At 46.5% G+C, this 20834-nt stretch overlaps 1 protein-coding gene across 5 annotated transcripts in view; it reads right to left on the reverse strand.

Moving 5' to 3' along the window:
* Nucleotides 1-20834, reverse strand: part of LOC109899284 (ras-responsive element-binding protein 1) — a 71482-nt gene that overhangs the window by 25220 nt on the left and 25428 nt on the right. For 2 of the 5 annotated variants that reach the window (XM_020494361.2, XM_031836296.1), the window contains exon 2: nt 18842-18948. The exons of 2 other annotated variants lie outside the window; for them this stretch is intronic. The gene's annotated coding sequence lies outside the window, so the exon portion shown is untranslated. Of the gene's footprint in view, nt 1-18841; nt 18949-20534; nt 20581-20834 lie in introns of those variants that run through there. One more of the 5 variants, XM_020494362.2, reaches the window with a different exon arrangement.

The following is a 20834-nucleotide window of genomic DNA, read 5'->3' on the forward strand; positions in this document are numbered from 1 at the left end:
GGTACGTATTGCGGTTGTGGGGTCAAGGTTCAATTTTGGTACACAGGGAATTGAAATGCCAACATTTAACTTTTTTATTTACTGTGGTAAATTTTTTCTACTCATTCAAGGGTTTTTATTTAGTTTTACTATTTTCTACATTGTAAAATAGTGAAGACCTCAAAACTATGAAATAACACATGGAATCATGTAGTAACCAAAAAAGTGTTGGTTGAGATTCTTCAAAGAAGCCACTCTTTGCCTTGATGACAGCTTTACACACTCTTGGCATGCTCTCAACCAGCTTCACCTGGAAAGCTATTCAAAAAGTCTTGAAGGAGTTCCCACATATGCTGAGCACTTGTTGGCTGCTTTCACTTCACTTTGCAGTCCAACTCATCCCAAACCATCTCAATTGGGTTGAGGTCAGGTGATTGTGGAGGCCAGGTCAAATAGCCCTTACACAGCCTGTGTAGGGTGTTTTGGGTCATTGTGCTGCTGAAAAACAAATGATAGCCCCACTAAGCGCAAACCAGATGGGTTGGTGTATCACTGCAGAATGCTGTGGTAGCCATGATGATTAATTGTGCCTTGAATTCTAAATAAATCACAGACAGTGTCACCAGCAAAGCACCCCCACAACTCCTCCTCCATGCTTCACAGTGGGAACCACACATGCGGAGATCATCTGTTCACTTACACCGGTTTAATGTCCATTGCTCGTGTTTCTTGGCCTAAGCAAGTCTCTTCTTCTTATTGGTTACCTTTAGTAGTGGTTTCTCTGCAGCAATTTAACCATGAAGGCCTGATTCACACAGTCTCCTCTGAACAGTTGATGTTGAGATGTGTCTGTTACTTGAACTCTGTGAAGCAGTAATTTGAGCTGCAATTTCTGAGGATGGTAACTCAAATTAACTTATCCTCTACGGCAGAGGTAACTCTGGGTCTTCCTTTCCTGTGGAGGCCCTCATGAGAGCCAGTTTCATCATAGCGCTTGATGGTTTTTGCGACTGCACTTGAAGAAACTTTCAAAGTTCTTGAAATGTTCTGTATTGACTGACCTTCATGTCTTAAAGTAATGATGGACTGTCGTTTCACTTTGCTTATTTGAGCTGTTCTTGCCATAATATGGACGTGGTCTTTTAACAAATAGGGCCATCTTCTGTATACCACCCATACCTTGTCAAAAGACAACTGATTGGCTCAAACGCATTAAGAAGGAAAGAAATTCCACAAATTAACTTTAAACAAGGCACACCTGTTAATTGAAATGCATTCCAGGTAACTACCTCATGAATCTGGTTGAGAGAATGACAAGAGTGTGCAAAGCTGTCAGGGTGGCTATTTGAAGAATCTCAAATATAAAATATATTTGGATTTGTTTTACACTTTTTTGTTACTACATGATTCCATTTGTGTTATTTCATAGTTTTGATGTCTTCACTATTATTCTCCAATGTAGAAAATAGTAAAAATAAAGAAAAACTCTGGAATCAGTAGGTGTGTCCAAACTTTTGACTGGTACTGTATAATAAGGAGTTATTATGATGAAGGCATACCAACACAGAATACCAACACTATGTATTTTCTTAAATGAAAACACGATTACTCATCAACACCCCTATTACAAACAGCAACACGGCCTAAGCAGGTGCAGTGTCACAAACCCTTCTGTCAGAGTGCGAGTGGGGTGTGTGCATGTCTCACTCCAAGTCTTATAGCTACTGCATCCCATGTACAAAATATTTTGCCTTTTTTCATTGACATAAATTACACTACAGGAATATCAAAGTTCCAGAGTGGGATCCCTGATTGTATAAAATGGCCCATAACTGTTTTAAACTGAGAAATTGGCATAGTAGGCAATGTAACCAATAGTAGACTATGTCCTTTACTTGCATCACTGCACATCACGTGGGCTCCCGGGCTCCACGCAGCGGTCTAAGGCACCGCATCTCAGAGGCGTCACTACAGACCCTGGTTCGACTCCAGGCTGTATCACAACTGGCCATAATTGGGAGTCCCATAGGGCAGCGCACAATTGGCCCAGCGTCATTAGGGTTTGACTGGAGTAGGCCATCATTGTAAATAAGAATTTGTTCTTAACTGACTTATCTAGTTAAACACATAAAAATAATATCTTGCAAATCACCGCCATTTTGAATCCATTTTCACGTTCACTCTGTCAGTAGTGCTTACAAATCGGATCATAACTTTAAAACTAGCAAAGATCCCACACTGGAACTTTGATATGCCAGTAGAGTATATTATGTTCAACATCATATACAGTGGCTTCGGAAAGTATTCAGACCCCTTAACTTTTTCTACATTTTGTTACGTTACAGCCTTATTCCAAAATGGATTAAATAAATACAAATCCTCAGCAATCTACACACAATACCCCATTGTGACAAAGAGAAAACAGGTTTTTAGAATTTTTATAAATGTATTAAAATAAAATAAAAATAGAAATAACAGACGTAAGAATTCAGACCATTTGCTATGAGACTCGAAATTGAGCTCAGGTGCATCCTGTTTCCATTGATCATCCTTGAGATGTTTCTACAACTTGATTGGACATAATTTGGAAAGGTGCACGCGTCTATATATAAAAAGGTCCCACAGTTGACAGTGCATGTCAGCGCAGTCCGTAGAGCTCCGAGACTTTTGTCAGAGGGATTTTGGTGGGATTTTGTCGAGGCACAGTTCTGGGGAAGGGTACCAAAACAATTCTGCAGCACTGAAGATCCACCAAGAACACAGTAGCCTCCGTTGTTCTTAAATGGACAAAATTTGGAACCAAGACTCTTCTTTTTAAATTTTTTTATATAACCTTTAACTAGGCAAGTCAGTTATGAACAAATTCTTATTTACTTCCTAGAGCTGGCCGCCCGACCAAACTGAGCAATCAGGGGAGAAGGGCCTTGGTCAGGGAGGTGACCAAGGACCCGATGATCACTCTGACAGAGCTCCAGAGTTCCTCTGTGGAGATGGGAGAACCTTCCAGAAGGACAACCATCTCTGCAGCACTCCACCAATAAGGCCTTTATGGTAGAGTGGCCAGACGGAAGCCACTCCTCAGTAAAAGGCACATGACAGTCCGCTTGGAGCTTGCCAAAAGGTACCTAAAGACTCTCAGACCATGAGAAACAAGATTGTCTGGTCTGATGAAACCAAGATTGAACTCTTTGGCCTGAATACCAAGCGTCACGTCTGGAGGAAACCTGGCACCATCCCTACGGTGAAACATGGTGGTGGCAGCATCATGCATCATGCTGTTTTTCAGCAGCAGGGACTGGGAGACTAGTCAGGATCGAGGGAAAGATGAACGGATCAAAGTACAGAGTGATCGTTGATGAAAACCAACTCCAGAGCGCTCAGGACCTCAGACTGATCCGAAGGTTCACCTTCCAGCAGGACAACGAACCTAAGCACACAGCCAAGACAATGCTCGGACAAGTCTCCGAATGTCCGACCGGCCCAGCCAGAGCCCGGACTTGAACCCAATCGAAAATCCCTGAGAGACCTGAAAATAGCTGTGCAACAACGCTCCCCATCCAACCTGACAGAGCTTGAGAGGATCTGCAGAGAGGAATGGGAGAAACTCCCCAAATACAGGTGTGCCAAACTTCTAGCATCCTACCCAAGAAGACTTGAGGCTGTTCAAGCCAAAAGGTGCCTCAACAAAGTACTGAGTAAAGGGTTTGAATACTTATGTAAATGTGATAGTTAAAAAAAAAATAATACTTTCGCAAACATTTCTAAAAACCTGTTTTTGCTTTGTCATTATGGGGTATTGTCTGTAGATTGATGGGGGGAACTATGTAAATCATTTTCGAATAAGGCTGTAACGAAACAGAATGTGGAAAAAGTCAATGGCCTGAATACTTTCCTTACATACTGTATCATTTTTGGGGGACAAAACACTACTAGTACTCATATTACAGAGCAAGCTGTAAAGCTTCATATGACAATGCCTTATAGCACCTACAGATGAAACACTGGAGTCTTGAAGGAGGCCTGGGTAAGGCCAAAATGTTATAAATATGCCAACTTGATCACTTATTTCTTAATTATGCTTTTAGATACAAATGTCAAATATATGTCAACAATCCTTCCTCCAAAGTACTATTCTATGGATTACATTGTTTTTGTCTGGGTTTTCATGAGGAATCACTCGCACACAGGATATAAAAACCATAAACTCCCTGGTGTTGCAAGTAGCACCATGCCCAGACCACCCGAGTCATTAAAACTCACTACCTTATTAAATAATGCAAAAAAATAATGAAAGCCACTGGTTTACAACTACCAAAGTATTGTGGAGTAGTATGTAGCTAATGGAGTAGCAGCTCTAACTAGCAATACAAAGCACAGACTAAGTAATATGGTCATGTTGAATAGTGGGGGTTGGCCAAGGGGTGTGTGTGTGTTAACCACAGATCTCAAGATTAGCCGTGGATTTGTTTTCTTTCATTAGCTGAGTATTACCCCCTCCCTCCATCCCGCACTCTGATTGGTGGATCAAACGCTTGGGCAGCACTTTTTATGGCCTGCTAAAATGAACTGCAACAGATGGTGGGAACCGAGAAGAGGGAGAGGGGAGAGGAGAGGAAGGATGAAAGAGGGATAGATGGAGGAAAGAAAGAGGGGGAGGAGAGACAGGAGGAGAGAAGAGATACCGATGCAGAGGGGAGTTGGAGAAACGAAAGAAGGCCAAGCGGAAAAAAAGGTGTGGGGAGAGGAGAGAGATTGCACAAGGGCCGTGCTAGGTTTCCAGATTTCTGTTGTGATGTTTCAAAGCAGGCAACTGGAGGAGAGTGTTGCACTTGTTTGGAGATTCCAACACACTCTCATGGAGAGAAAGTGCTGTGTGTTACAGGAGAGGAGTGTGTGCATGCGTGTAGATGGTGCGGGGGAGGAGGGGCAGCAGTGGCTGCTGTTACTACATCTGTTCCCAGCCATCACTCTCACTACAGCTTTGACCCCCCCCCCATCCTACACACAGACACTACACTGTGTGTGTGTGTGTGGATGGAAAAGTCTCCACACTGTGCCAAAGAGCAGCAAACAAGAATGCCTCTCCACGCCTCTCCTCTCTTCTCCTGTCCTGTCCTATCCTGTCCTGTCCCCTCCCCTCATCTATCGTTGGGCCCCTTGCAGCTCGCACTCCCTTCCTCTCAGACTCCTCCCACCTCCATTTGCTCTCCCTCTTCTTCCCTCTCTCTCCATCTTGTTTTGTCTGACTGCCTGGCTGGGTCCTTCCCTCCATCCTCTCACACTCGCTCTCTCGGCTTCTCTCCTTTTCTTCATTGTAACTCCTGTCAACTTCTGTAACTCTTTTAACCTCAATCTGAACAACACATCTGTATTGGTTGTTACACTTTATTTGCAAAACTTTATAATCGTGTTCAATTAATTACAAGGTGCTCATATATATTACTTATATAGCCAGCTAAGTTCATGAAGTTGGATTGATTAATGGAAGTATTAGGCTATGCAATCAACTATTTCAATAGATTATTGGAAACTGTAGCCATTTTTTTTAGGTTTCAAGTCCTATGTGAAAATACTCTCAATCAATCAACTTGCAGAAGCCAAAGACATTGATTTAAATATAGCAACCGCCAACACCATCCCCTTCCACACACAGTCAGTCTGCCACCACTCTGGCAACCGCATGAGTCAGCTGACAAGGTCATACGGGTGGTCGCACCACAGCCCTCCTGCTGGGCTAGAGGGGACACCAGTGTGAGGACAAAACGCTGGTGACAAATCACTTGTGACACGTTTCCATAGATTTAAAGCCACCATTCAGTCTCCCTTACTTTATAAAAAATTAGTGCCTTCGGAAAGTATTCAGACCCCTTGACTTTTTCCTTATTTTGTTAGGTTACAGCCTTATTGCAAAACCTTATTAAATACATAAAAAATCCTCAGCAAATCTACACACAAATACCCCATAATGACAAAACGAACAGGGTTTTAGAAATGTTTGCTAATTTATAAATAAATAAAATGTAAATATCACATTTACATAAGTATTCAGACCCTTCACTCAGGACTTTGTTGAAACACCTTTGGCAACGATTACGGCCTCAAATATTATTGGGTATGACGCTACAAGCCTGGCACACCTGTATTTGGGGAGTTTCTCCCATTCTTCTCTGCAGATCCTCTCAAGCTCTATTAGGTTGGATGGGGAGAGTTGCTGCACAGATATTTTCAGCTCTGGAGCATCAAGGATCTCTCAATACTTTGCTCCGTTCATCTTTGCCTCGATCCTGACTAGTCTCCCAGTACCTGCCGCTGAAAACACCCACACAGCTTGATGCTGCCACCACCATGCTTCACCGTAGGGATGGTGCCAGGTTTCCTTCAGATGTGACGCTTGGCATTCAGGCCAAAGAGTTCAATCTTGGTTTCATCAGACCAGAGAATCTTGTTTCTCATGCCCTGAGAGTCTTTAGGTGCCTTTTGGCAAACTTGAAGCGGACTGTTATGTGCCTTTTACTGAGGAGTGGCTTCCGTCTGGCCACTTTACCACAAAGGCCTTATTGGTGGAATGCTGCAGAGATGGTTGTCTTTCTGGAAGGTTCTCCCATCTCCACAGAGAAACTCTGGATCTCTGTCAGAGTGACTATCGGGTTCTTGGTCTACTCCCTGACCAAGGCCCTTCTCCCCCGATTGCTCAGTTTGGCCGGGCAGCCAGCTCTAGGAAGAGTCTTTGTGGTTCCAAACTTCTTCCATTTAAGAATGATGGAGGCCACTGTGTTCTTGGGGACCTTCAATACTGCATAATTATTTTGGTACCCTTCCCCAGATCTGTGCCTCGACACAATCCATTCTCGGAGCTCTAGGACAATTCCTTCGACCTCATGGTTTGGTTTTCGCTCTGACATGTACTGCCAACTGTGGGACCTTACATAAACAGGTGTGTGCCTTTAAAAATCATGTCCAATCAATTGAATATACCACAGGTGGACAACAATCAAGTTGTAGAAACATCTCAAGGATGGTCAATGGAAACAGGATGCACCTGAGCTCAATTTAGAGTCTCATAGCAAAGGGTCTGAATACTTATGTAAAAAAGTTATGCATTTGCAAAAATTTCTAAAACCTGTTTTCGCTTTGTCATTATGGGATATTGTGTGTAGATTTCTGAGGATGTTCTTTAAAAAAAAATCTATTTTAGAATAATGCTGTAACGTAACAAAATGTAGAAAAAGTAAAGGGGTATGAATACTTTCCGAAGGCATTGTTTAAACCAGGGCTAACTTTGCATCACCTTGAGCAACTTTGCTACTTGTATTAGACTCAAAACTACAACTATTGTTTAAGACGCAATATGCAGAAATCTTTCTGCCATTTCCTAATAGTTCGCATAATTTCAGTTTGTGACAACACAAGCAATTTTAGTGTAGAGAATCATTGTACAATCTAAACAACTGAATATATATTTTCAATAACCCAAAATAGTATTTTTAGCTGTTTGAAGCTGGTGTACAAAACCGAAAGTATAAGACGCAAAAACGAAACTTAAGAACGGGAAGAATAGAAATAGCACACAGAACAGATCTAGAGATTACCGCTTCTTAGACTTGCTTTCAATGAGAATGACAGATCTACAACTCACATTTCTATGTTAATTCGGTCGGGTCGTCAAAAAGTTACATATTGCAGCTTTATGTTCAATGAGTAATACATTAAATAAGGAAGTTGAGTCCTCTACCAGCTAGGCAGATAGAGAGACAATGGGCCCTGAGCCAAACTGCCAAAACTGACACATGCTCTTCAAAGCAAACATTGGGAGTGGGGGGAGGGGGTTGCTCTCACCCAGCACTAACAGAGCAGTGTTGTTTATAACCCGTTCACCTTTGGGTCCCTCACGACGTTAGCACGCTAACTAGCTAGCGTTGTGTTAAATATGAGAGAGAGCGAGAGATGGAGAGAGAGGGAGGTGGCAAGGATGCCTTTTCAAAGCATTCCACTGGTGGCTACAGCCGGGTGTTGTGGGGAGTTGTCTTACGTAGAAGAGTGTTTTTGTGTGCGTGTATGAGAGAGAGGAGCCATCTTTATCAAGGCTGGCTTGTCAGTTCACAGACTGGGTTAGGTAGGGACTTGGGGGAAAGGAGAGAAGGGGAGGGGGAGGGAGAGATCCGATGACCACATGTTGGCTATTTATTACCCCCTCCTGTCTCTCTCCTGACACCAAGAGAAGTCAACTTCCCATTCTTTAAAAAATATATATATATTTTACCTTTATTTAACTAGGCAAGTCAGTTAAGAACAAATTCTTATTTTCAATGACGGCCTAGGAACAGTGGGTTAACTGCCTTGTTCAGGGGCAGAACAACAGACTTTTACCTTGTCAGCTCGGGGATTCGATTTTGCAACCTTCCGGTTACTAGTCCAACGCTCTAACCACTAGGCTACCTGCCGTCCTAACGGTCTCTCTCTTGACACCAAGAGAAGTCAACCTTCCCTCCTATCGTTCTTTTATTTATTTCATCAGGTAGGCCAGTTGAGAACAAGTTCTCATTTACAACTGCGACCTGGCCCAGATAAAGCAAAGCAGTGTGACAAAAACAACAGTGTTACACACGGGATAAACAAACATACAGTCAATAACACAATAGAAAAATCTGTATACAGTGTATGCAAAAGTAGTAAGGAGGTAAGGCAATAAATAGGCCAATAGTGGTGAAGTAATTACAATTTAGCAATTTACACTGGAGTGATATGTGCTGATGAGGATGTGTAAGTAGAAATACTGGTGTGCAAAAGAGCAGAAAAAATAACAAATATGGGGATGAGGTAGGGAGTTGGTTGGATGGGCTATTTACAGATGGCCTGTGTACAGCTGCAGCGATCGGTAAGCTGCTCTGACAGCTGACGCTTAAAGTTAGAGAGAGAGAGAAGTCTCCAACTTCAGTGATTTTTGCAATTTGTTCCAGTCATTGGCAGAAGAGAACTGGAAGGCAGCAAAAGTAGGTGTTGGCTTTGGGGGTGACCAGTGAAATATACCTGCTGGAGCGCGTGCTACAAGTGGGTGACCAGTGAGCTGAGATAAGACAGAGATTTACCTAGCAAAGACTTATAGATGACCTGGAGCCAGTGGGTTTGGAGACGAATATGTAGCGAGGACCAGCCAATGAGAGCCTACAGGTCGCAATGGTGAGTAGCATATGGGGCTTTGGTGACAAAACTGATGGCACTGTGATAGCAAATTGGATGCAGTCTGAGTAGAGTGTTGGAGGCTATTTTGTAAATGATGTCGCTGAAGTCAAGGATTAGTAGTAAAGTCAGTTTTACAAGGGTATGTTTGGCAGCATGAGTGAAGGAGGCTTTGCTGCGAAATAGGAAGGCGATTCTAGATTTCACTTGGGATTGGAGATGCTTAATGTGAGTCTGGAAGGAGAGTTTACAGTCTAGCCAGACACCAAGGTATTAACACCAAGGTCTCCAAAGAAGGGCCAGATGTATACAGAATGGTGTCGTCTGCGTAGAGGTAGATCAAAGAATCACCCTCAGCAAGAGCGACATCATTGATATAGTCAGAGAAAATAGTCGGCCCGAGAATTGAACCCTGTAGCACCCCCATAGAGACTGCCAGAGGTACGGACAACAAGCCCTCCGATTTGACACACTGAACTCCTAGAAGTAGTTGGTGAACATGGCGAGGCATTCAGAGAAAGCAATGCTGTTGAATCTGCCGATAAGAATACGGTGATTGACAGAGTTGAAAGCATTGGCCAGGTCGATGAAGACGGCCGCACAATACTGTATTTTATCGATGGTGGTTATATCGTTTAGGACCTTGAGCGTGGCTGAGGTGCACCCGTGACCAGCTCAGAAACCAGATTGCGTAGCGGAGAAGGTACGGTGGGATTCGAAATAGTCGGTGATCTGTTTGTTCACTTGGCTTTCAAAGACTTTAGAAAGGCTGGGCAGGATGGATAAAGGTCTAACAGTTTGGGTCTAGAGTGTCTCCCCCTTTAAAGAGGGGTATGATCGCGACCGCTTTCCAATCTTTAGGAATCTCAGACGATACGAAAGAGGTTGAACAGACTAGTAATAGGGGTTGCAACAATGGCGGTGGATAATTTGAGGAAGAGAGGGTCCAGATTGTCTAGCCCAGCTGATTTGTAGGGGTCCAGATTTTGAAACTCTTTCAGAACATCTGTCTGGATTTGGGTTTCAAGTTTCAACTGTTCTGCCTTATTATTATTATTATTCGACCATGCTGGTCATTTATGAACATTTGAACATCTTGGCCATGTTCTGTTATAATCTCCACCCGGCACAGCCAGAAGAGGACTGGCCACCCCACATAGCCTTCTTCCTCTCTAGGTTTCTTCCTAGGTTTTGGCCTTTCTAGGGAGTTTTTCCTAGCCACCGTGCTTCTACACCTGCATTGCTTGCTGTTTGGGGTTTTAGGCTGGGTTTCTGTACAGCACTTTGAGATATCAGCTGATGTTCGAAGGGCTATATAAATAAATTTGATTTGATTTTGATTCAAGACCTCAGAACAACAATTGTAGACCTCCACAAGTCTGGTTCATCCTTGGGAGCAATTTCCAAATGCCTGAAGGTACCACGTTCATCTATACTAACAATAGTATGCAAGTATAAACACCATGGGACCACGCAGCCATCCAACAGCTCAGGAAGGAGACGCGTTCTGTCTCCTAGAGATGAACGTATTTTGGTGCGAAAAGTGCAAATCGATCCCAGAACAACAGCAAAATACCTTGTGAAGATGCTGGAGGAAACAGGTACAAAAGTGTCTATATCCACAGTAAAATGAGTCCTATGTCGACATAACCTGAAAGGCCACTCAGCAAGGAAGAAGCCACTGCTCCAAAACAGTCATTAAAAAGCCAGACTACGGTTTGCAACTGCACATGGGGACAAAGATCGTACTTTTTGGAGAAATCTCCTCTTCTGATGAAACAAAAATAGAACTGTTTGGCCATAATGACCATCGTTAGGTTTGGAGGAAAAAGGGGGAGGCTTGCAAGGTCGAAGAACACCATCCCAACCGTGAAGCATGGGGGTAGCAGCATCATGTTGTGGGGGTGCTTTGCTGCAGGAGGGACAACATGAGGAAGGAATATGAGTCGCAAATGTGTCTTCCAAATGGACAATGACCCAAAGCATACTTCCAAAGTTGTGGCAAAATGGCCTCAGGACAACAAAGTCAAGGTATTGGAGTGGCCATCACAAAGCCCGGACCTCAATCCCATAGAACATTTGTGGGCAGAACTGAAACAGCATGTGCGAGCAAGGAGGCCTACAAACCTGACTCAGTTACACTAGCTCTGTCAGGAGGAATGGGACAAAATTCACCCAACTTATTGTGGGAAGCTTGTGGAAGGCGACCCGAAACGTTTGACCCAAGTTAAACAATTTAAAGGCAATGTTACCAAATAGTAATTGAGTGTATGTAAACTTCTGACTCACTGGGAATGTGAGAATCAATGTATTTGGAAAGATGAGACGTTGAGTATTATAATAAATACCGCTTTGATGGCATACAAGCATGCCAAATCGGTCCATTTAAATAAATTATATATATAATCAACAGATGTGTGATCAACAGATATATGTGTGTGTGTATATATATATATATATATATATATACACACACACACACACACACATCTGTTGATCACAGATACGACCCCCAAAAAATGGGCCTCAGGATCTCGTCACGATCGATAAAATGCAATTGTGCTCATTGTCCGTAGCTTATGCCTACTCATACCATAACCAACGCCACCATGGGGTACTCTGTTCACAATGTTGAAATCAGTAAACCGCTCGCCCACACACCATACGCGTGGTTTGCGGTTGTGAGGCCGGTGTGACTTACTGACATTGGACGCAGCCTATGGTAAAGAAATGAATGGTAAAGAAATTAATATTCAATTATCTGGCATGATTATTAAATTACCTGTGTAATGATCATGTTGTTTAATCAGCGTCTTGATATGCCACACCTGTCAGGTGGATGGATTGTCTTGGCAAAGGACAAATGCTCACTAACTGGAATATAAACAAATTTGTGCAGAAAATTTGTGCGAAATTTGCTTTTTGTGCAAATGGGATCTTTTATTTCAGCTCGTAAAACATGGGACCAACACTTTACATGTTGCGTTTATATTTTTGTTCAGTGTAGTTAAATAGTTAACCAATAGCTACCAGGACTATGTGCATTGACTCTTCGCACGAACTCTTTTGACTCATCACATACGCTGCTGCTACTAATCCTGTTGCCTAGTCAGTTTATCCCTGCCTATATGTACATATCTACCTCAATTACCTCGTACCTCTGCACATCGACTCGGTGTTGGTACCCGGTGATACTCAAGTTATTGTTACTCATTGTGTATTTATTCGTTGTGTTAGTTTTCTATTCTTTCTCTTTTTTTGCTTTCTGCATTGTTGGGAAGGACGCATAATTAAGCATTTCCCTGTTTGTCTACACTTGTTGTTTACGAAGCATGTGACAAATAGGATTTTTTTTCTCTGTGTAATAATGCATATGCTTTTCAAAATTAATCTGTAAGAACATTTCAATTTAGCCCTATCCATATAGTGCCTTCAGAAAGTATTCGTACCCCTTGACTCATTCCACATTTTGTTGTTACAGCCTGAACTCAACATTGATAAATCTATTTTTTTGCTCACATATCTACACAAAATACACATTAATGACAAAATGAAAACATGTTTTTAGAAATGTTTGCAAATTTGTGGCAGCATCATGCTATGGGGCAGGGACTGGGAGACTGAAAAGGATCTGCTTTAGAGTGCAAACGTCCTTTTGGGGGCAAAGATTTACGTTCCAACAGGACAATGACCCCAAGCATACAGCCAAAGCAACGCTTGAATGGCTTCATAACAAGAATGTGAAAGTCTGCTAGAGTGGCCCAGCCAAACCACAGACTTGAATCCCATTGAAAATCTGTGGAAGACTTGAAGATTGCTGCTCCCCATCTAACTTAACAGAGCTTGACAAAATCTGCAAGAATGGGAGAAAATCCCTAAATCCAGATGCACAATGCTGATATACATACTCAAGATGACTCAAAGCTGTAATCTCCGCCAAAGGTGTTTCTACAAAGTATTGACTCGGGTGTAAATGAAATATTTTCATATTTTATTTTCTATAAAATTTACAATAACTGTCATTATTGGGGTATCGTGTGTAGAATTTAGAATTCAGGCTGTAACAACAAAATGTGGAATAAATCAAGAGGTATGAATACTTTCTGAAGGCACTATAGGCCAATTCCCACAAGTGTAAGGTTTAAGAAATGCAATAGCCTAATTCAAGTTAATGTAGGGTCGTTGATGGAAAATGCAGAATAGAATAGCCTTTCGGCCAATACATAGCAGCATAGTTTTGTGTGTTTGTGAGTGACAGAACAGTAAAGTACAGTTGGTCCTGTCTGGCCTGCCTGTGATGATGTGACTGACTGGCGTTTAGACAAAGTGGCAGAGCATGACACTCTCCTCGATCACAACAGGAAGCACAGACTCGCCAGTCACAGTGTTCCACTTCCCTCTTTCTCTCTGCACGTGTGTGTGGTGGCTGTGTCTGACTGATGGGGAGCATTCTCTCTCTCCCCCTTCTCACTGGCCAGCTTCTTGTGAGTTTTTAGAGGACCACCCCTCCCCCTCCCCTGTTTCTCTCCTCCTTCAGCTCACACTCAGCTGCAATTACCCATCCTCCCTCCCTCTCCTTCCCCTCCCTCAGACTACCCTGCCCTGACATGTCGCATACGCACACACACACACACACAACCTACACACACACACACACACACACACACACAACCCACACACACACACACACAACCCACACACACACAACCCACACACACAACCCACACACTGAAATGCAACAGGTAGGGACAACTCAAATGCAACACAGATGCAACAGGTAGAGAAAATTCACACACACTTTTAACCACACAAACCACATCCATCTACAATGCCTCTAGCTCTGTCGCTCTTCCACCCCCTCTCACAGAGCAAAGGTCAGGGTGTCGGTGCAGTACAATGTTTACAGAGGCAAGGAGGGGGAGGCATACAGGAACGGACAGAGCCTCTTCTCTGTTTCCTCTTCCTCTCAATCATCCTGTTTTTCCCCTTCATCGTCTCCCTTTCTCACTCTCGCCGTGTCTCTCCATCCCTATTTCAGTCGCTTCCTCCTCCTCCTTTTATAATAGGCTAAGACTCTACCTATGGTAAATGCTTAACACGCGTTAGGCTATATGGCTGTGTTCAGGGATTTGAATATATTTTTGTAGTTTTCCCCAAATGGTTTGACAGTGCGCAAGTATCTATCTCCCATGTGTTCAGGTCAACACACACACACACACACACACACACACAGTTCATTCAATAAAACGGGATATTTGTTTCTCTGCTAAAGTGAAAGTTCTTGGCTCAGTATCGGCAGCAGCAGCATGTCACAACAGAGTCAGTTGCTAGGCAGAGAGAAGTGAGTTACCACATCCCACGGTGACAAATGAGAGTTAGGACAATCTCTCCTAAACAAACTGCTAACATAACCGGATTCAATCCTCTCCTTGGACTAATAAAGGAGACGTGTACACACACACACCTTCATCTAGACCTACATAGGGCTACCAATAGTCACGCACATACCCACAAATAGTTTAAACTTGATCTGATAAGCCATGCAGATAGCATCAGTAATGTGGAAGCTCCACTCGCTTGCATTCCTCTCACAGATCTGGGCTCTGGTGTGAAGAAGACGGGAGGAGGGAGGAGAGGAAGAGATGGGAGGAGAGGAAGAGATGGGAGGGAGGAAGAGATGGGAGGGAGCAAGAGTTGGGAGGGAGGAAGAGATGGGAGGGGTGTGTTTCAACCAACCACGGAACAATGTGGCCACGGAAAATGTCTGTCGAGCCCCACAGGCCAGCCAAATATATATTTTCCTGCCCTCTCAGTATCTCCTCTCCTCTCCCCTCTTATTTCCTCTTCTCTCTCCTCTCTTTCCCTTCCTCCCTCTGTCCGTATCTCCTCTCCCCTCTTATTTCCTCTTCTCTCTCTCCTCTCTCTCCCTTCCTCCCTCAGTCCGTATCTTCTCTTCCCCTCCCCTCCCCCGTCCATCCCCTCCTCCCTCCCTCCGTCCGTATCTCCTCTTCCCCTCCCCTCCTCCCTCCCTCCCTCCGTATCTCCTCTTCCCCTCCCCTCCCTACCCCCGTCCATCCCCTCCTTCCTCCCTCTGTCCGTATCTCCTCTTCCCCTCCCCTCCCTACCCCCTTCCATCCCCTCCTCCCTCCCTCTGTCCGTATCTCCTCTTCCCCTCCCCTCCCTACCCCCGTCCATCCCCTCCCTCTGTCCGTATCTCCTCTTCCCCTCCCCTCCCTACCCCCGTCCATCCCCTCCTCCCTCCCTCTGTCCGTATCTCCTCTTCCCCTCCCCTCCCTACCCCCGTCCGTCCCCTCCTCCCTCCCTCTGTCCGTATCTCCTCTTCCCCTCCCCTCCCTACCCCCCCCCCCCCCCCCGTCCTCTCTCCCGTCCGTCCGTCCGTCCTCTCTCCCCCCCGTCCGTCCGTCCGTCCTCTCTCCCGTCCGTCCGTCCGTCCGTCCTCTCTCCCCCCCGCCCGTCCTCTCTCCCCCCCCGTCCGTCCGTCCTCCCCCCCCCCCCCCGTCCGTCCGTCCTCTCTCTCCCCCCCCCCCGTCCGTCCGTCCGTCCGTCCTCTCCCCCCCCCCCGTCCGTCCGTCCGTCCTCTCTCCCCCCCGTCCGTCCGTCCGTCCGTCCTCTCTCCCCCCCCGTCCGTCCGTCCGTCCTCTCTCCCCCCCGTCCGTCCGTCCGTCCTCTCTCCCCCCCGTCCATCCGTCCGTCCTCTCTCTCCCCCGTCCGTCCGTCCTCTCTCCCCCCCGTCCGTCCGTCCTCTCTCCCGTCCGTCCGTCCGTCCGTCCGTCCGTCCGTCCGTCCGTCCGTCCGTCCTCTCTCCCGTCCGTCCGTCCGTCCTCTCTCTCTCCCGTCCGTCCGTCCTCTCTCCCGTCCGTCCGTCCTCTCTCCCCCCGTCCTCTCCCCCCGTCCGTCCTCCCTCTCCCCCCCCCCCCCCCCCCGTCCGTCCGTCCTCTCTCCCCCCCGTCCGTCCTCCCCCCCCCGTCCGTCCTCTTCCTCCCCCCCGTCCGTCCGTCCGTCCTCTCTCCCCCCGTCCTCTCTCCCCCCGTCCGTCCTCTCTCCCCCCGTCCTCTCTCCCCCCGTCCGTCCGTCCTCTCTCCCCCCGTCCGTCCGTCCTCTCTCCCCCGTCCGTCCTCCCTCTCTCCCCCCGTCCGTCCTCTCTCCGTCCCCCCGTCCGTCCTCTCTCCGTCCCCCCGTCCGTCCTCTCTCCGTCCCCCCGTCCGTCCTCTCTCCGTCCTCTCTCCGTCCGTCCGTCCTCTCTCCGTCCGTCCTCTCTCCGTCCGTCCCCTCTCCGTCCGTCCGTCCGTCCCCGTCCGTCCGTCCCCTCTCCGTCCGTCCCCTCTCCCCCCGTCCGTCCGTCCGTCCCCTCTCCCCCCTCTCCCCCCGTCCGCTCTCCCCCCGTCCGTCCGTCCCTCCGTCCCCTCTCCCCCCGTCCCTCCGTCCGTCCCTCCGTCCCCTCTCCCCCCGTCCGTCCCCTCTCCCCCGTCCGTCTGTCCCCTCTCCTCTCCTCTCTCCATCCTTTCTCCTCTCCCCCGTCAGTCTGTCCTCTTCTCCCCTCCCTCCCCCCTTCTGTCTCTCCGTCCCCTCTCCCCCCGTCCGTCCCTCCGTCCCCTCTCCCCCCGTCCGTCCCCTCTCCCCTCCTCTCTCCATCCTTTCTCCTCTCCCCCGTCAGTCTGTCCTCTTCTCCCCTCCCTCCCCCCTTCTGTCTCTCCGTCCCCTCTCCCCCCGTCCGTCCCTCCGTCCCCTCTCCCCCCGTCCGTCCCCTCTCCCCCCGTCCGTCTGTCCCCTCTCCTCTCCTCTCTCCATCCTTTCTCCTCTCCCCCGTCAGTCTGTCCTCTTCTCCCCTCCCTCCCCCCTTCTGTCTCTCCGTCCCCTCTCCCCCCGTCCGTCCGTCTGTCCCCTCTCCCCCCATCCGTCTGTCCCCTCTCCTCTCCTCTCCTCTCTCCATCCTTTCTCCTCTCCCCCGTCAGTCTGTCTCTCCGTCCCCTCTCCCCCCGTCCGTCCCTCCGTCCCCTCTCCCCCCGTCCGTCCGTCTGTCCCCTCTCCCCTCCCTCCTGTCTCTCCGTCCCCTCTCCCCCCGTCCGTCCCTCCATCCCCTCCCCCCGTCCGTCCCTCCATCCCCTCCCCCCGTCCGTCCGTCCCTCCATCCCCTCCCCCCCGTCCGTCCCCTCTCCCCCCGTCCGTCTGTCCCCTCTCCTCTCCTCATCCTTTCTCCTCTCCCCCGTCAGTCTGTCCTCTTCTCCCCTCCCTCCCCCCTTCTGTCTCTCCGTCCCCTCTCCCCCCGTCCGTCCCCTCTCCCCCCGTCCGTCTGTCCCCTCTCCTCTCCTCATCCTTTCTCCTCTCCCCCGTCAGTCTGTCCTCTTCTCCCCTCCCTCCCCCCTTCTGTCTGTCTCTCCACACACACACTTTTTTTTCTTTAAAATCAGCCATAGTTCATGCACCAAGACACAGAATAACAGTATACAAATACTTTCACCCACACATTACTCAAGGAGGTAGTCACCGAGTTCAATGAGGTGCTCATCTTGATACAATCACTTTATACTAATATTCTCAATTGTTATAAATACATTTTTTTTAAACACTTGATTGTAATACTGTGTAGATTTCTAGGACTTTGTTCATTTCTCTCTTTCACCCCTCCTCTCCTCAGTATGAATGCGATTGGTAGTTACTGGGTAGTTGTTTCAGACAGACCGTGTGCATGCTGGGACCCAAACATGTTCTTACTGGATTCATGGCTTCCTCTAGAACACACTTTACACAAGCTCTCAGCCTAACTAGGGACAGACAGACTGTACAAAACAGGAGTACAATAAGTATAGGAAGACCATTAATTAATCCGTGTAAAGATAGGATTTTGACATCAAGCCCAGGATTTTGACATAATTAATTTATAGGACACATTTAAAATTCAATTATTTAGAAATGCTGCAGCTGCATATAATATGTAAATAAAACCATGGCAGTAGCCTATATTCAGGTCTAAATATGACACCTAACAGAACTGAGAGAAAGGTAGAAAATGAAAAAAATCTGTGCATACTCAAATGTTTCAGTCCTGACTCCCATCAATCCAAGGGCCGACCCAACAATCAGAGGGGTGAGGGAGGTGGGAATACCATACTGCCGACAAGGCAAAGAGCGGTGACTCAAAGTGTGGAATCTGTGTGACTTACCTACACACGTTGGAGGTGGGGTGTGTGAGACAAAGAATTGAGGAAAAGGACTCCTCTTAACAAAAGCACAGCCAGATAAAGAGAGGGTAGAGATGACAGCATGCCATGCACATAGCGCAGAGCCTGGACAATGACTTGAGTGCTAGCCACAGTGAGTATCAGTGTGCTCTACGCACACACCAAAACTACTGGAAGAAAACAATGACACCATTTCATCCAAAATGGGTAATGAAGCAAAATGAGTCTTTAGAATGCCTTTAACTTGTACTGTTCTCCACCTACGTCTATAGAAAGCAACTGATGAATGTCAAAACACTCAACAACAAAAAAAAGCGCAAGAATGGAAGAACATATGAAAATGTGAAAAAGGATACGGATGACGAACGAATAAAGAGAGAAAAAAAGTAGACATGCTGAGTGAAGCTTAAAGCACAGCCTTCAGTATATGGGGAGTTTACAGTATTGAGTGGTGGGATGGATGGAAGAGAGAGCCTTATATTTACCCGTCGAGAGACCAGGGCAAAAACACGTCTGGGCTCGGAGCTCAGGGCCTGGGTGGGAGACCACGGCCTGCCTGCCCACCTCGAGTGTCAGCACCCCACTGCTCACACTGCAGGGAGAGCACAGAGACCGCCGTCAATACACACAGTCATGTCGTCCGCATGCACACACACACACCAGCCTTCTCATCTTAGACCAGAGCAGCATGCAATGACAGATTGTGTGTGTGTGTGTGTGTGTGTGTGTGTGTGTGTGTGTGTGTGTGTGTGTGTGTGTGTGTGTGTGTGTGTGTGTGTGTAGTAGACTGATTTCTTGCCTTGTTAAGCTGTAAATTAATCTAACAACGTGTTCTCTTATCACATAAACTTGTCTCTGATAACCAACACACACTGCCGACAGCGAAACTGTGGCCCTTTGCAGGATGGCGAGTTGAAACGGAGGCCCAACCAAGAACGCAACACGAGAGTCATTCTCATTATGGCATTTATTTCCAACATGTCAGACTAGCACTAAAAGCTGTTGACAGCTGATTATTATGGTAATAGGTGAGACAAACAAGGATAGATGGACATAACAAGGCATTACAGTGCAGAGCTACCGACAGCTTATCTACTTTGTGAAAGAGGTTTGGGGGGGGAAACTAAGATGAGGGGGGGAAGGGAGGGAGAACACATTCTAAATGGTGGCTATAGCGGGGTGTTGTCTCGCGAGAGGAGTGTGTCCGTGCGTACGGATCTGTGTATGAGAGAGAGCAAAGGATGGATAAGAAAAAGAGGGAGGAAGAAGATGGCTAGCTAAAACAGGACAGATAGGATGGATGAGAGAGACTGGAGAGGACAGGGATGAGCGAGAGGGAGGAGGGGTCGAGAGAGAGAGAGGAAAGGAGGGACAGAACAGAGATTATCAGATTAGTGGCTGGTAAGAGGGCCTAATTAAGAGGCAGAAAGAGAGGCAGTTATAATGGGGCTGGGCGGAGAAGACATTTTCGGTTCAAAATGCCTGTTTAGCCACGACCAGTGAACTGTGTCCCCAAGCATCTCAAGTCCTGTTCACATGAAATACTACATGCGCGTCCTGGTCTGTGTACACGTCAGAGGAGACTAACTGTGGCCCAGTGTAAGTCCAGCAGGGTCACCGTGCGTGCTGCGTACACGACTTAGCTGTCGGACAGGTGAAAGGCCATGCTACCCTGGAGCAGAGAATAACCTACATATAAAACCCACCACAGAAGCTTGGTTTGAACTAAGCTATACAAGTGGTGCAAAAAGGGATCGATACAGATGATTAGACACTGATCACAGATGATTAGACACTGATCACTGCACATAAAAATAAAATAAAAGTCTCAAATCTACTTTATTAGGCCTACACACTTGCAGGTGTAAAAAAAAAAAAAGATAAAAAGAAGTGCTATGGCTACCTGTTTCAAACTGTAAAAAAAAAGATAGATATATATATATATATATATAACACACACAGTATCAGTCATAAGTTGACACACCTGTTCAAGGGTTTAGCTTTATTTTTACTATTTTCTACATTGTAGAATAATAGTGAAGACATTAAAACTATGACATAACATATGGAATCATGTAGAAACCAAAAAAAGGGTTAAACAAAATCAAAATATAAGTAGCCACCCTTTGCCTTGATGACAACTTTGTACACTCTTGGCATTCTCTCAACCAGCTTCACCTGGAATGCTTTTCCAACCGTCTTGAAGGAGTTCCCACATATGCTGAGCACTTGTCGACTGCTTTTCCTTCACTCTGCAGTCCAACGCAACCCAAACGGGGGTTGAGGTCAGGTGATTGTGGAAGCCAGGTCATCAGATGCAGCACTCCGTCACTCTCCTTCTTGGTCAAATAGTCCTTACACAGCCTGGAAGTGAGTTGGGTCATTGTCCTGTTGAAAAACAAATGATAGTGGGACTAAGTGCAAACTAGATGGGATGGCGTATCACTGCAGAATGCTGTGGTATCCAAGCTGGTTAAT

This window comes from Oncorhynchus kisutch, linkage group LG11, assembly GCF_002021735.2.
Source record: "Oncorhynchus kisutch isolate 150728-3 linkage group LG11, Okis_V2, whole genome shotgun sequence".
Classification (NCBI taxonomy): Eukaryota; Metazoa; Chordata; class Actinopteri; order Salmoniformes; family Salmonidae; genus Oncorhynchus; species Oncorhynchus kisutch.